Source organism: Hippoglossus hippoglossus, chromosome 23 (genome assembly GCF_009819705.1).
Source record: "Hippoglossus hippoglossus isolate fHipHip1 chromosome 23, fHipHip1.pri, whole genome shotgun sequence".
Taxonomy (NCBI): Eukaryota; Metazoa; Chordata; class Actinopteri; order Pleuronectiformes; family Pleuronectidae; genus Hippoglossus; species Hippoglossus hippoglossus.
In genome coordinates, this window is record NC_047173.1 from 10,699,629 (window position 1) to 10,713,129 (window position 13,501).

Sequence of the window (13,501 nt, forward strand, 5' to 3'; positions counted from 1 at the left end):
CTCTGCTTAGTCGAGTTAGACATTAACACAGGGCTTTGCCTTTATTTGAGCTTTCTCCTTTGTTTCAAGTTTTCTATGTTTTTTCATCACAACTCTACTACACAAAATTTCACCATAACTGAAAGAAAAAAATCCAAAGTAATTATATGTGAAGTTTTTAAAAATTAAAAAAATTATCAAATTCTAGCTCATCAGAGAAGACAAATTTGTGAAGATGGGGTTCAAACCCAGAACCCTGAGCCGACCGGGCTACTGTCACGTAACGTATATCACATGAAAACAGAAAACAGCTCATATATCATTACAAATAGCTTTAGTGTCAGAAGACAGAACAGATCATTCATAATTCTAAAGGGGAACAAAACAGACAGATGAAGAAAACATGACAGATAAGTGAATGATGAATGATGCAAAATATAATGTGACCTTTCTTTTAAAACTCATGTTGTGCTTTTGGGGTTTTTCCCCCTTTGCTTTCTTTGCCTTGATGTGAATGTCAAAGTTGAGTGCACGTCAAAAATAATTCTTCTCTCCCACATAAAACTGCACGTGAAGAGACTGCAATACCTGTTGGCGTTTGATCAGTGGGCGTTTGACCTTTGGAATTCACATACTACAGTACTACTCTGTCAGAGCTGATTTTCAGATGCTGTAAAACCCCCAGTAATGTCATCATCTGTAAATCAGTTGCAATCAGTTGCAAACGCATTATTAAAATAGCTACGCCCAACGTGGGGCTCGAACCCACGACCCTGAGATTAAGAGTCTCATGCTCTACCGACTGAGCTAGCCGGGCGCATTTTGTGCTAATAGTAGGAGTCCCAACACGTGGTCAGCACCACGGAGAGCACCGACAAAACAAGGACGAGATCAGAATCATCTCAACGGTTAGTGGAGGAAGAAATGATGAGAGCAGATAACATAACCTGAACAGTCATTGAATGAGAGAACGTCTTGTTTTGGATTTTACCGTAAACCACTGCCCTTCGTCTAACGCTCATCCAAAATACGATAAAAAGGTAAATGATTTCCGATAAAATACATTTTTCTTTGTGTTTCTAAGGCTGAGAACTAGAGTTCAGTCAACATCAAGTTTTTCAGTAAACCACATGAGTCTCAGCCGCTGCTGCTATAGAGAGCTGGTGGCCTCTTTATTCAAATGTTATTAATATAGGACCTATCACGTGTCCAAATCCCGTAAGATTCAACACTGCTCTTCTTTTGGGCCGTTAACAATACATGTGGCAAGTGTGAAGCTGATAAGATGAACAGTTCTGGAGATAAACTTTACACAGATAGAGATTTCTGGAATTAGCAGATAGTTGCTTACGTTTTAGCCTCTTTTTAAGAGAGTGACTTCTCAGAGATGCATTCCTGGTTCTGTTAGCTATAAGGTTCACTCAGGCCTAAAGGATAATACACATGTAAACTTAACTAGCTCCCTACATTCAATAGTACATGAACAAAGCCTCCAACAAAACGTCTGTCAGGAGTGGGATTTGAACCCACGCCTCTATTCAGAGACCAGAATTCCCTTTGCTCAGGAAGGAGTGAAGCCTTGAGTCTGGCGCCTTAGACCGCTCGGCCACCCTGACAACTGGAAACTGCACCAGGCCAGCGTCAGTCTGCAGGGTGCTCACGTCAAATCTCTCATGTTCAGAGGTGGTTACTGTAAAGACTTTTTAATTGCCAGCATTGGAAATACATCTTTCTATCTATCTAATGGAAGAATGAATGGACAGACAACAATGAATGAGTGGACAGATGGACTGGTGGACGGACAGAAAGCTGAAGGATGGATGGATGGACGATGGAGGGGTGGGGGGGATGTTTGACGTCTTTGATCCTCCCAGCAGAAATAATCAACAAAGCCCTGGAGCAGGCCAGCTAGACCCAGTGTGTGTGTGTGTGTGTGTGTGTGTGTGTGTGTGTGTGTGTGTGTGTGTGTGTGTTTTCTGGCTACATGCCAGGACCAGCTCCCCAGGAGAGAGATCAAAGACTGTGCTCCCTCTCTCTCCCTCTCCCTCTGTCTTCATCTACCTCTCTCACTCATATTTCTCACACTCCCTCCTCCTCCTCTGTTCTCCCCCTCTCTCTCTCTGCCTCTCTCTCTCTCTCTCTCTCTCTCTCTCTCTCTCTCTCTCTCTTGAAAACACTCGTTATTGCTTTTCATGATTTCTTTGACGTTCCCTCTCTTTTTTACCTGAGGGCAGAGAACTGGACGAGAACCGTTTCCTATGCAAAACAGAAATGAAAAGACAAGACAAGACGGAGAGATGAAAAGAGCGAAGGAATGAAAATAAGTGGGGAAAAATAGAAAATGCTGGTTGCACTGGTGTTTTAGAAACACACAGGAACACACACACACACACACACATACAAAAACCTGCCAGAACAAATGGTCCCATGACAACCTGGCAACTACGAGAGCTTTGATGCACAGGTCAAGAGAGAGAGAGAGTGTGTGTGTGTGTGTGTTTGTGTGTTTCAGGCTGTTATTTACCTTTAAGTCGGACAAATCTCATGACAACAACAACTTAAATGTCAGACACATGATTGAATTAGCCCATTGGTAAAATACTCTGCTGTTTTAAATTAAAAGCTCGTCTCTGAAAACACAAAAATGTTGGAAACAGCCGCTCTCTTATCTTTGACATTTAAAAAATAAAGCATTCCACTTAATTGACCAATCAAATCTAAGGTTATATCATTGGTTCATTGTCTGGTCAAGCAATTAAGTCTTAACTGAGACAACGGTAACTGTCTCTTCATATGATAATATGTTCACAATAGACCCTGTTGACTTTTGGACTCCACTGTATGTAGAAGTTCTCAAGTTGTTGTTTTTTAGAAGTCATTCTGTGCGGCTGAAGTTCAGACTCATCTCACTTATATTATTATAAGCTGCTTGTGTGTCCGAGTTATTTTCCTACAACATCTTCTGCAACGTTTCCTGCCACCCCCCTGGTAAGTTATCCAGAAAATCCAGATGTTGTGTCAATGACATTTCAAACATGTGACAAATGCAAAACTGAAAAATAAAAAAAGATCACAAATAAAAAGAGGTGTCACACTCGTAGAAGACGTAGAACTTTGACGATAAGGGCTGGCGGCAGTCACGATGTGCTGTGTAAGTACGTTTATTTATATTCCCTTGATTTAATGTTGGTTTTATTTGTTTGGTCACATTTACCAACCTTTACTTGAACGTTTCGGACATTTTCCTGTAGTTGAGAACGCGTCTGACAATCTCCTACCGACTTCTTTATATGTGAAAGTCAAACAGCTACACACAGGTGTTGTGTTTCCCAACATGCTACTCAATATTGTGTCTTCATTTTTCGTTTGCAGCTAAAAAAAAGTCATAGTGGAGATGATGTTACTTTGGATGCTGCCCGACACGGTGCTGTTCATCATCACAGGAACAAGGATTAAACTCTTCCTCTTTTTCCTCCATCTATACTTTCACACCATTATCTGACTGGTCATATTTCCTCTTCCTCTTTCTGCCTTTTTTAGCACAATGCAAATAAGAAACTTGATCCCACTCCCACCTTTCCCGACCAGTCCCTCTCTGACCCTCTCTCTTTCTTTTCTTCTCCCCTCTCTTTCTGCCTCTTTAGCTCTGTCACTCCGCTCTCTCCTCCTCTGCCTCCCCTTCCCTCTCATCATCCTCATCTCTCCCTCTTTCTCGCCCCACCATCTCTCTTTTTCCTCCCCTCTCTGTCGTGTTTTTGTCCCTCACCCTTTCTCCCTCTCTCTCTCTCCAGCAGTAGTCATTCTACTTATAGCCTCGCCATAAATCAACCTGTCATTCTCCGTCATGCTCGCTGGATCTCACTGGGGCTCGTGGTGCGTGCACACACACACACACACACACACACACACACACACACACACACACACACACACACACACACACACACACACACACACAGGGGGGAGCCCACACATATACAAGCTCAAACACAAGCACAGACACACAAATACAGAGAAGAATCAAGACTCGGAGCCATCAAACACACACATACACAAACACACACACACACACCCATCGTAAAAAACAAAAATGTTTAATTTAAGGAAACGCAGAATTGATTGAGAAGGAAGATGAACGTAGATTTAAGAAAAGATAACAGAGACATCTCCACCTGTTCCCATACCACAGACACACACACACGCAGACACACGCACACACAAGCGCACACACCTCATTAGGACCAGGCTTTGGTCCCCATGAGGTCTTCTGGTCCTGACAAGCTCAGTGTTTATGCTGGAGAAGGTCCTCTATGTACAGCAGCTACATTATTATTCAAGGCAACTCAGACCACTTGGGTAAGATCACAGAAACAGTGAGGTCTTGGTATAAAAACACTAACTTACTAACTTTAACCAAATGCTTCAGTAGCTTATTCCCAAAACGTTACGTCTGGAATCGGATCATCCAGCTCCAACCTCCTCTCAGTGACATGTGTGAAGGATAATGATGTCACACTATTGAAGAAAAGCTTCCAATAATTTCAATAATTCACAGCTCCACCGATTCTAATTCCTCCACATTGTATTTGAAAATAAATGATCAGCATATAAATGTATTGTGAAGGAGACTAAAGTGTCTCCATCTTCCCCTCCATCTCTTATTTTTCAGACTCTGCTCTTCTCTCGTTCCCGTGGTCGTTTTCTCACAGATAAACATCTCCTCTCGTCCTCCTCTCTTCTCTCTCTCCTCTTACACCTCTTCCTTATTCTAACTCTCCATGACCAACGCAAGAGCCACATAAAGACCCTTAGGAGATTTCATGGGGCTTTGTGTTTGTTTACGCGTCTGTGTGTGTGTGTGTGTGTGCGTGCGTGCGTGCGTGCGTGCGTGAGTGCGTGTGTGTGTGTGTGTGTATAGACAACAGCACATGTGGCATGCAAGGTCACGTAATCCTGTGGCCTCCAGATACCGTTATTGACACACACACGGCACTCTATGACCTGCACTGCCCTTGCACACACACACACACACACACACACACACACACACACACACACACACACACACACACAGAGAGAGACACGTCCTAGTATAACCCACAGTGCCCTCAGCATTGTACAGACAGTGAAACAGATACTTTCTGGATAAAACTTCTCTTGAATGTTGTTCTTTGTGTCTTTTACAAACTGGTATCCAAATCATATAAAAACAGCTGATCCTACAAACTTATTGCTTGTGTAGTCACAGATGAATCTAGCACAATGTAACACTGACATACAGTTGATCTGAGTCCTGTTGGATTAACATTTGCTCAAACTTACAGTGGTCAGCGGTTTCAAGAATTGAAGTTTTTCTTCTTTCCAGTCAAACTGTATGTTTGTGGACGTGTTTTAAGATTTATGAGCTGGTTGGTTTGTGCCACAGACAGAAAAGTCAGAAAGTGTTGAGAGACGAACTGTCACACTGTTGGTTTGGTTCTTCTTTGATGGGGTTTGTTGTCTCGGAGAAAAACATATAGAATAACAGCAGCATTCAAATGAAGCACAGAAGAAAACAAATGCACACGCACAGATATAGATTGCCAAGGTCACATTTCACTGTGTATCGTATACAAGACCTCCTCTTTCTCTCTGCGCTCCACTGCTCTCCTCCTCTTCCTCCTCTGCATTCCTCTCTCCTCCTCCTCCCTCCCATCCCACACACACACACACACACACACACACACACACACACACACACACACACACACACACACACACACACACACACACACACACACACACACACACACACACACACACACACACACACACACGGTCTCTCCAGAGATGTGTCCGTTGCTCTGACCTCTCTCTCTCCTGGGAGAGCTGGCTGTCTGCTCTGCTCTCTCTTTTTCTCTCTTGGCCTCACACTTTCTCCTTCTCTCCCCCTCTGTGTCTTTCTTCGTCTTCTTCTTCTCTCTGTATCTCTCTATCTATTGATCTATCTCTCTAATCTTCTTTTGTCTCCTACCTCTCTCATCCTCTCCTTGGTTTCATGTCTCCCTTGCTCTCGCATCCTCTTATCTCTTCATCCTCTCTCCACTCAATCCCTCACCTCCTCTCATCTTCCCTCCCTTCGCTGTCTTTTTAACCGTTCCCCTTCCCCCCCTCTTTTCCACCCACGCCCCATCTCCTGCTTTTCTCTCCGTCCCTCTTTTAATATTTCTCTCTCTCTCTGGGCTTTCATGGTGCTGGTGAGACTGCAGGGCTCAGTCTGGGGCTTCTTGCCCAGTTCATGCTGCCTCTCTCCAGGCACGGCGCCCACAGAGGGTGGGCAAGGCTGAAGGAGAGCTGGAGGGGTCTGTGTGTGTGTGTGTGTGTGTGTGTGTGTGTGTGTGTGTGTGTGTGTGTGTGTGTGTGTGTGTGTGTGTGTGTGTGTGTGTGTGTGTGTGTGTGTGTGTGTGTTTGTCTGTATCCAGTGATGGGGAAAGGAGGATAGAGACAGAAGAAACAATGGAGAAGAATAGATTTCTGTTGAGTCACACTTTGCTGGCTGGAGCATTACTGTGGCTACAACAGCACTATAGTGTGTGTGTGTGTATGTGTGTGTGTGTGTGTGTGTGTGTGTGTATGTGAGAGTGAGAGTGAGAGTGAGTGAAGGTTGTTTTTTCTAGCTCAGGAAACTACAGTATCTATAAATACAATAGAATTTATAGCAACTCTTGTCTTATATTTGCTTTGTATGAGCTTTGGATATTTCTCCTGGTTAAGATAAGGGCTGATTATTCAATCATCAATTAATCTACTTTCTTAATCAAAGTGAGGCAATAGAATCAGAGGAGTGACCATCAGCCTGCGCCACAGACAGAGATCATGCACTGGTTGTTTTAAAATGGCCACATACGCATGAACTGAATTGGGGCGAAATGGTCCTTTAGAGCAACAAATACTCAGACAATCAGAAAGCTTTTAAAGCTGGCAACAGTTTCAATGTAATTATCTAAACCTTAAGTATTCTCATTATCTAGCTGCAGACCCCTCACTGCAGCAGGAAAAACCAAGCATGCACAATAACAGAAAATTCACAAGGTAAAATTCATTCTGCAAAACTGTGGTAGACGTTTCAAACCTGCCTGATGATCTGACTGCTCACGGTTCTGCTGGATTGGTTTTTACAGTATTTTAATTATCTATATCCATGACGTGAACATTTTCACCTTAATATAATTTTTGGCCACGTCGCTCTGGCCGACCTGAGGCAAAAAGTAAAAATACACAACCAGAATTATCCTGAAATATTATTCCTGGGGAGAGATAACAGCATCAGTGTGTGTGTGTGTGTGTGCAGCTATCAGCATCACTCTCAGCATAGTCACACGCTGCACGCACACACACACACACACACACACACACACACACACACACACACACACACACACACACACACACACACACACACACACACACACACAGTGACAGCATCAGCACACCTGTACCCAGCTGCACGCAGAGAACAACAATTCCCCTGCTGGTCACTAATGGTACAGGCCTGCTGGAGAGGAATCAAATGGCCTGGAACCAACCAGGCATGATGGGAGAGGGGAGGGGGGAGAGGGGCAGTGGTCAGATGGAGGGAGAGAGGGAAGAAGGGGAAGGAAAGTGGGATGAAGGAGGGGTGGGGGGAGGAATGATGGCCGTGCATTCTGAAATTAATTTGGTGAAAGACGCCAAAACAAAAAAAGAGTCTTCACGGGACAAAGAAAGAGGGAGTGAGGGGGGGGGGAGAGTTCACACCAGTGTTTAAAATGTCGCCTGTAGCTGTCATCTCTTTATTTATCTCCTCACTCTCTTTTCTCAACTCTCACTCCTTCTCTCTGTTTCACTCCAGCTCCATCCCTCCCTCTCCCTCTCCCTCTCTAACCTCTCACCCCTGTCATCTCTCTCTCTCTCTCATGTCCAGTCTGTCAAGTGGGGAGTTCCAGTGAGGTAGCGCCATCTGTCTGTGTCCATTGTTACTGCAGTTAAAAACTTCAGTCCCTTTGAAGCAAAGGAAATACAACTTTTTGAACTAACTCCTAAGCTTGGAAAATAAGGATGAATTTTAATGTTTGTGTTTTCTATGCACACGAAAATCTTGCATGCAAAGATATGAAGTTATGAGGATAAATAATGTTTGATGACAGCGGCGTCTTGTTAACTTATGTGGAGTTTAAATGGTTTGTCGAGGCAAAAAAACGAATTAACCATGAAAAAAATAGATGAATTGAAATTATTAATAATTACTTTAAGTTACTTAAAATATACGCTAAATTCAACATGTAAATCCAAAACTTTAAGATTTTTTGAATGGAATATGTGAATTTTAAAACTTCGAAGTTTATTCCTGACCTCACAAATAGTTGGAATTTAATTCTAACTCATGCTCCAATAAAATTAGAAGTTTTATAAAGATAATACAGGAAATTAAAGTAAATAAGTAAATTTTTTTATTAAATTTAATTAAAAACAAATCTCAATACTGTCTTTAAATGTAACCCACACATCAAAACAAGAATCCCTTGGTTGCACTGATGAAATCTGTAATGACTGTTTATGGGGCTGCTTCATATTTTCAGTGTGAGCATCAGTGTGATGTCTCCAGGTGCTGCATGCAAACACAACGTGCTGGGGAGACAGATCCCTGCACATTTATTGAGCGTAATAACGCAATTCTGATCTGGTTTCAGGCGGCGTGCACGTCTGACAGACGACGCAGCAGCGCAGCAGTGGCAGATGTGAAATATTTGCTGCTACCGCTGCACGTGTTAAAATATGCAGGATAAGATGCAGGATGAGATTCAGGAGATATGACAGCAGAAGTGTTTTTAACTCCTCTGCATCCAAACATTAACGGAGAGTAAACGCTTTAAGAGAGTGTTTTCAGGGGGATGGGAGAGTATAGTTCATTCACTAGTCAGATTTTAAGTCCCTAACTCAGATTAAGATTTTGTCCCTCATTAATCCAAACACAGGGATTTAGCAGCTTCAAGAAAATGATGCTTAGTAGTGGGTTTCCAGTAACAACAGCAGCAACCTGCTGTCCAGAGGAAAATGTCAATATTAGATCTGCAAACACAGGATTCTGTCCAGTGCAAACAATACTTTCATTATACACACACAGAGAAAACACAGCTGGGCCTTTTTCTTTCCTTGCAATACAATATGAACATTGTGTCATTAAAGTCAGTTACTTCAGTGTAATAAAACGTGTTTTGGGACATTGTGCAGCCTGAAAAATGGACTCCTATGAAGGCAGTAACTTCATGAAGGTTACCATGGTAATTAGACTGCACGTTTTTCTATGTTGATTTTGAATTGAATATTAATATCCATCCCAATGCCAATATTTGACTGTAACTATATACATTTACTTTGCTTTGATAAATGCAGTTCTCATCATTTTATCAGTTCAGTTGGAGGTTTACAGGGTACACCCAGACCCAGAGGTAGACCCAGAACCTGCTGAGGGACTACATATCCCATCTGCCCTGGGAACGCCTCAGAATCCAAAAGAAAGAGGTGGACAGTGTGGGAGAGAGACCTGAGCCCAGATTAATTGAAGACAGTGAACGAATGGATGGATTTGGGATGGATGTTGGGTTTGTAACTAGGGAACAGTGTCACCGGTCTTTTTCCAACAGTGGTTAAATATTCAATCCAAATTAAAAAAAACAAGCACTGATTATTCACGTCTATTCGTGAAATAAGAAAGACGGTTTCTTTAATGTTAGGATTGTGCAACGGTCCACAACTTAACTGCAGCCTGTGCACACTGGATGTTATAAACTGTAAAAAGTAGCTCAGCGTCATCAAACCACAAACAAAGTGGACAGACACAGATTGAAATAGTCTCCTTGTTATCTGGCAAAGAATCCGTGTCCTCTCCTAACGCAATGCAGTGCTCCGCTCCTCTCGGTCCAGGCTACAGGCGACGGCAGCTACAGTCAGTGCACTTCCTCATAAATCATTTCAGCCAATCAGTGATGGATGGCTTTAAAAAACTAAAATGTGTGTGTGTGTGTGTGTGTGTGTGTGTGTGTGTGTGTGTGTGTGTGTGTGTGTGTGTGTGTGTGTGTGTTTGTGTGTAAATCAATGTTGTCTGCTACCTCTGTGATTTTGTTTTTTACCAGACAACAGACTAATGCTTTGTCGATCCTTCATCTACACGTAAACACTGCAGTGGAGATGTGGGATAGAGAGAAGGTGGGAGAAAGAACGGGGAAAGAAAGAGAACTAAAGGAGAAGAAAGACACACAGACAGGGTTGGCGATAGAATGATGGAAAATAAAAATTCAAGAGCGAGAGAGGAGAGAAGATAGTGGGAATAAATTTGATTTGATCCTCTCTTCTGTATCTTTCTCTCTTTCGCGCTTGTGTGTGTGTGTGTGTGTGTGTGTGTGTGTGTGTGTGTGTGTGTGTGTGTGTGTGTGTGTGTGTGTGTGTGTGTGTGTGTGTGTGTGTGTGTGTGTGCACTGATAGAGGTGCTGGTTTTGCTTCAGGTTGGATATTGGCTACAGAAAAAACACACTCAGTAATTATCTAGAAAGAGCACCTGCATGGGCACTGGGAATCTCATTATATTATAACCACCAGCACCTCGTCCAACACACACACACACACACACACACACACACACACACACACACACACACACACACACACACACACACACACACACACACACACACACACACACACACACACACACACACACACACACACACATACGGGAGAGGGAAAATTAGAAGACAAAAAGGGTTGAGGAAAGAAGAGAAACAACAAACTTAAATGAACATTGCCATTTTTTCACATGACTTGATTTCTAAAAGTCTCCATCCAGACAGACGGCAGCACTGCTCGTAAAGATAAAGTTATATTGAACTCAGTTTTCATGATGAGCTTCCTCCTGTTCGTTCTTCCCTTCATCTGTTTTGCTTTGATCTGTTGTAGTAGCAGACAATGACCAGTAAGAGGCAGCGTTTCCTCTCATCTGACTGACTAAATGTTCCCTGTCACTTGTGTTTTTTTTTTGTATTACCTTCACTCTTTCTTTTCTCTGCATCTGGATTCATGCGTTCTGCCCACCCCCCTCTCCACACACACACACACACACACACACACACACACACACACACACACACACACACACACACACACACACACACACACACACACACACACACACACACACACACACACACACACACACACACACACACACACACACACACACACACACACACACACACACACACACACACACACACTCAAACCATCTGCAGGGTGAGCATGTTAATCACAGAAGCAAAAACAGGTGTGTGTGTGTGTGTGTGTGTGTGTGTGTGTGTGTGTGTGTGTGTGTGTGTGTGTGTGTGTGTGTGTGTGTGTGTGTGTGTGTGTGTGTGCGTGTGCGTGCAGAGGACCACCCTGCTGATTTGAGCTGCTTCACTCATTGGTGCGTATCGACTCTGACAGTGACAGAGTGAAATGATTTACAGTGAGTGACCACAGCAGGAGGGTGCAGGACTCAGACAGTGCCCCACCCCGAGTCATCTTAGCCCATGTCGATCAACACTAACGCCCTGATGATTTACAGTACACAGTTCAAACTAAACTACCGTTACTGCTACACAACATGTGTGTTATCAAACCACTGATACAAAAGAAGTCTGTTTCTATGTAGAGACCATGTTCAGACTTGGCATCAACATTCGTCCACAGTGATCCGATCACAAGTGTTCAGCGGTGCAGGTGTGAACGCACACAAACACGTCATTAATGCTTACGGAGGTTTGATGTCTCGCACCACATCGGGAGGTGTTCAAACGACGTACACAATTATATGCATAGAGAGCGTAGAGGGTAGTTTTAATCACAAGTGGTCACAGGAGACACATTTAGGAACGTCTTCTTACGACAAGCATTCTTCAAGCTTTGAAGGGAAATGTCTTCAACTGATCCTGGCAGCAAAGAGATGCAACAAAAGTGATCAAGGCTACAGCCGGTCCAGCACGACACTGTCGGGGTCGTCCAGGTTAGCTCCACTCTGGGCGATGGTGTTTTAAGAAGGAAGGAAATCAATCAGTGGAGTCTTTGAAGTGCACAAGTGTTCATAGCTTAGGTTGACTTCTGAAGGGCCCTCACACACCAATCAACCACCAACAAGAGTCCACAGACTTGTTCCAGCCCTGTGTTGTTTCTGAGATCATGACTCAGACACTATAGCTGGAAATTGAAGTCACCAAACTACAAACTTACATGCAGCTGACCATGACTCCTATGAACAGGCTGCACCTGAAGACAAATTCTAAAGAGTCTTTACATCAATAACACCTCAACAGACAACTGCCTGCAGGGGTACAGTTCACAGCCGTGAGTGGATGACATAACAGCACAAAAATAGCCCGGCTAGCTCAGTCGGTAGAGCATGAGACTCTTAATCTCAGGGTCGTGGGTTCGAGCCCCACGTTGGGCGAAGCAGTTTTCTTTGTCGTAGATGTAGTAGTACACAAGAATTCAGAACATAAAGATGACAACACGTTCTAGTATCAGTGCACAGCTATAAATGTGTTATAACACGCATCTGGGACCCGGTCACTCTGACCATGTTTGAGGGTGGCAACATGTCTTCGTGATTTTATGTATCTTAATAATAGATACAATAACTTCACTCATACCGCACCTTTAAGAACAATGAGCTTCACAGAGAGAAGAAGGAAAAACAAGACTAGAATGAATACAATGTGATTTAAAATCCAATAAAGCAAATGGGCCACATTGACTGTTACAGTTTCATAATGGACCAAAGGAATTTTGAAACTTCTCAGTGTTTCCCATTCTCTGAATTATTTGTAAGCATCGTCACGATATCAACACCGACACTGATAGAATTATATTTTAGCAGGATGGTAATAACATAATATTTTGAACCCTCGAACAAAACAAAAAAGTGCTTTTTTATTAAGCAAGTGTAGCCCGGCTAGCTCAGTCGGTAGAGCATGAGACTCTTAATCTCAGGGTCGTGGGTTCGAGCCCCACGTTGGGCGACAGTTTTACAGTAACATGGTGGTTAAACTGATCAAGATCTTTAACTACACAACAAACCTGTTTGCAGCTTAAGCTCTCACTTCATCTGAGCTCAATACATACGAGTAAAAAGTGAGAGTTAAAGGTTCAGTGTGCAGAATTTAGTGACACCTAGTGGTGAAGATTCATGTTGCAGCTGAATACCCCTCACCTCACCCTCCCCTTCCAAACATTAAGAGACCCTGTGGTAGCCTTTAGTTGTCATAAAAACTCAAAAGATGCTTAGTTTGTCCAGATTGGGACCCTAACCCCCTAACCCTAAAACATGGCTGCCTCCAAATGCAGAGGGAGGGTGAGACAAAAACAGAGAATGGGCTTATTGTAGTGAACGTAAATAAGATTCTTGTCCCCATCTGTTTGGATCTGCAGCCTACACTGACTGTGTGTGTGTGTGTGTGTGTGTGTCAGACTTCCA

At 43.2% G+C, this 13,501-nt stretch overlaps 4 non-coding genes across 4 annotated transcripts; 2 read left to right on the forward strand and 2 right to left on the reverse strand.

Moving 5' to 3' along the window:
• Positions 1 to 723: 723 nt before the first annotated feature.
• trnak-cuu lies at positions 724 to 796 on the reverse strand. Its single transcript has one exon. It is a non-coding gene; the product is annotated as a tRNA-Lys (tRNA).
• A 688-nt stretch (positions 797 to 1,484) lies between these two features.
• Positions 1,485 to 1,595, reverse strand: trnal-caa. The gene is made up of 2 exons: positions 1,558 to 1,595; positions 1,485 to 1,530 (listed from the first exon to the last, which is right to left on the reverse strand). It is a non-coding gene; the product is annotated as a tRNA-Leu (tRNA).
• A 10,807-nt stretch (positions 1,596 to 12,402) lies between these two features.
• Positions 12,403 to 12,475, forward strand: trnak-cuu. Its single transcript has one exon. It is a non-coding gene; the product is annotated as a tRNA-Lys (tRNA).
• Positions 12,476 to 12,973: 498 nt separating this feature from the next.
• On the forward strand, positions 12,974 to 13,046 carry trnak-cuu. Its single transcript has one exon. It is a non-coding gene; the product is annotated as a tRNA-Lys (tRNA).
• Positions 13,047 to 13,501: the final 455 nt, after the last annotated feature.